The sequence below is a fragment of the Palaemon carinicauda genome, chromosome 13 (genome assembly GCF_036898095.1).
Source record: "Palaemon carinicauda isolate YSFRI2023 chromosome 13, ASM3689809v2, whole genome shotgun sequence".
Lineage (NCBI taxonomy): Eukaryota > Metazoa > Arthropoda > Malacostraca > Decapoda > Palaemonidae > Palaemon > Palaemon carinicauda.
In genome coordinates this window covers 87196471-87200192 of record NC_090737.1, presented here as the reverse complement: position 1 = coordinate 87200192, position 3722 = coordinate 87196471, and positions in this window count along the sequence as shown.

Here is a 3722-nt window from a genome sequence, read left to right as displayed (position 1 = left end):
TAAGCTGGGTTCAGTTCTCCTTGAGGAGGTAGAATTCTGGCCCAGCAAGGCATCATATCCGGACTGCTATGTCCGGCTGAGAAAAGAACCAGCTTCAAGGGAGGAGACAGAGCCGAAAGAGGTCATTATTATGGACCATGCTAAGGCTCAAGCCCTACTTTCATCCTCGATGAAAGAGAGGGGCTTCTCGAATTCGAAGGTAGCAGCATTGAGCAAGAAGCTCCCTTCTTTTGTGTCCTCTTCTGATAGAGCCTTCCCCTTTTTACAAAAAGGGTTTGCGGCTGTCCTAAAGGCAATCGAGGCCGGCAAGCCTTGCCCCTCCCTGGAGGAGTGTAAACCCTTGTCGCTGGCTCTGCCTATGGACCACAAGGACTGGAAGGATGTCCATCTGACATTCTCAGTGGGAAAGTTGGAGGCTGATATTGCCGGACGGCAATTCGGCGAGGACCTCCCCAAGTTGTCCGAATTTCTTTTACGAAGAGAGTTCGAGACAAAAGAAAGACTGGCTGCCTCAATGTCTCATCAGACTACTCTTGAGACGATGGCAAGTGACCCTAAGGTCCATGAAATGTTCATGGTTGTGGCTAAGTCTCACCTAGCCACAGTGACGAAGGACCTTTATGGCTTCGTCAAGGCAAGGAGAGCTTGCAGGGAGTTCGTGTTCACCGGGGCTTCGGTGAGACACGAGCCAAGGAAGTTAATATCCTCCAACATTTGGGGAAAAGACCTTTTCCCTACCGATGTGGTCAAAGAGGTTGTTGATAAGGCCGCCGTGGAGAATAGAAACCTTCTCCAGAAGTGGGGCCTGGCTATCAAAAGAAAATCTTCCCCGGATGAGGGTCCTCAACCAAAGAGGAAGAATATGAGGACTAGGCTACCGTCTCGGCCAGCCAAGCCTTATAGACAGCAACAGCAACTGCAATTGCCTTTGCCTCCAGTGCCCCAGATGGTGGCACAAACCCCGACTACTTTTCAGTGGGTACCCCAGGCTGTGCCAGGTCAGTCAACCACATTCACCCCAACGTTCGAAGGACAGTCTTCTTCCTTTCGTGCAAAGCCTAGAGGAGCAGCCAGAGGCTCGTCTAGGCGCCCCTCAAGGGGAAGGGGATTCAGAGGTGGTCGTGGTCAGGGAGGCAAGACCTCAGGACGGCAGTCCAAGTGAAACGATACCGGTAGGAGGGAGACTAATGAAATTTTGGGATCGCTGGACCTTCGATCCCTGGGCCCAAAGCCTACTCAAGAATGGACTGGGTTGGAGCTGGTACAGCACTCCACCCCCATGCCTTCGGTTTTTCCAACACTCCACCCCCATTTTGGAGGAGTACGTTCAAGAACTGTTGGAGAAAAATGTGATCCGAAAGGTGAAGTCCATCAAATTCCAAGGGAGGCTGTTTTGTGTTCCCAAGAAAGACTCGGAAAAGCTCAGAGTCATTCTGGACTTGTCACCACTCAACAAGTTCATAGTGAATTGCAATTCAAGATGCTAACACTGCAACACATAAGGACCTTACTGCCCAAGAGGGCATACTCAGTCTCTATAGACTTGTCAGACGCCTATTGGCACATCCCAATCAGCCGTCGACTCTCCCCCTACCTAGGGTTCAGGCTACAACGGAAACTGTACGCCTTCAGAGCCATGCCATTCGGGCTAAACATAGCCCCAAGGATTTTCACGAAGCTTGCGAGCGCAGCTCTCAAACAATTACGCCTAAAGGGAATTCAGGTAGTAGCCTACCTGGACGACTGGCTGGTGTGGGCAGCATCCGAGACCGAATGCTTACAAGCTTCCAGTCAGGTGATCCAGTTCCTAGAGTACCTAGGCTTCAAGATCAACAAGAAAAAGTCTCGACTTTCTCCATCCCAAAAGTTCCAGTGGCTGGGAATCCACTGGGACCTTTGTCACACAGTTTCTCCATCCCAATGAAGAAAAGGAAGGAGATAGCGGGCTCTGTCAAGAGACTTCTAGATTCCAAAAGGATATCAAGACGCGAACAGGAGAGGGTACTAGGCTCTCTCCAGTTTGCTTCAGTGACAGACCCAGTGCTAAGAGCACAGCTAAAGGATGCAACCGGAGTTGGAGAAGGTATGCATCAAACGCGCGAAGAGACCTGAGAAGACCAGTGCCGCCTCGGCTACGTACTCTTCTCAGACCTTGGTCCCAAGCCAGACATCTAAAGAAGTCGGTTCTTCTTCAGCCACCTCCCCCGTCGATGACGATTCACTCAGACGCCTCAAAGGAGGGATGGGGAGGTCACTCTCATCGGAAAAAAGTCCAGGGGACTTGGTCCAAGCTATTCAGGACCTTTCATATAAACTTTCTAGAAGCTATGGCAGTGCTCCTTACCTTAAAGAAAGTCTCCCCGCGTCACTCGATCCACATAAGATTGGTGACAGACAGCGAGGTGGTTGTGAGATGCTTGAATCGACAAGGGTCGAGGTCACCACCTCTCAACCAGTGATGTTAGCCATTTTCCGATTGGCAGAAAAGAAGAAGTGGTACCTGTCGGCAGTTCACCTTCAAGGAGTCCGCAATGTGACAGCGGACGCTCTATCCAGGTTCACACCGATAGAGTCGGAATGGTCCTTAGACGCAGGATCATTTTCCTTCATTCTGAATCAAGTCCCAGAACTGCAAATAGACCTCTTTGCGACGAAAGACAACAAGAAGTTGCCCCTGTACGTGTCCCCGTACGAGGACCCCTTAGCGGAAGCAGTGGACGCAATGTCCCTCGACTGGAACAGGTGGTCCAGGATTTTATCTGTTCCCTCCTCACAACCTTCTGTTGAGGGTCCTCAACAAACTGAGATCCTTCAAGGGGGTAGCGGCAATAGTGGCCCACAAGTGGGCGAACAGTATGTGGTTCCCCTTGGCGTTGAACTACAGATGAAGTTCGTGCCGCTACCACATCCAGTTCTGACCCAGCGAGTCCAGAAGTCGACTGTCTGCGCTTCATTACAGAAAACCCAGACCTGCAGCTCATGATTTTCTCGCCCTAGCGGTGAGAAAGCGTTTCGGGATTTCGAGAGCTAGCATAGACTTCCTAGAGGATACAAGTGCAAATCGACTAGAAGGCAATATGAGTCATCTTGGAGAAAGTGGGTGGCCTTTGTAAAGGCAAAGAATCCGCAGGAGATCTCAACAGACTTCTGCTTATCTTTCTTCATCCACCTCCATGGCCAAGGATTGGCAGCTAACACGATTTCAGTATGTAAATCGGCTTTGATGAGACCCATTTTATTTGCCTTCCAGATCGACCTAGGTAACGAGATCTTTAATAAAGTTCCGAAAGCCTGCGCTAGGCTCAGACCTTCAGCACCTCCAAAGCCCATTTCATGGTCTTTAGACAAAGTTCTTCATTTCGCCTCCCTGTTGAGCAATGAGAATGTGCGTTAAAGGATTTAACGCAAAAAGTTATTTTCCTATTTGCACTCGCGTCCGGGGCCAGGGTTAGTGAGATCGTAGCCCTCTCGAGAGAGGCAGGTCGTGTTCAGTTCCTGGATGGGGGGGAGCTGAACCTGTTTCCGGATCCTACGTTTCTCGCCAAGAATGAGTTACCCACCAACAGGTGGGTCCCTGGAGAATCTGCCCTCTGAAAGAAGATGCATCTCTATGTCCAGTAGAATGCCTAAAGGTCTATCTTCGTAGAACTTCAGACTTCAAGGGTAGTCAACTATTCAGGGGAGAAACATCAGGCTCAAATTTATCTCTGAATCAACTCAGA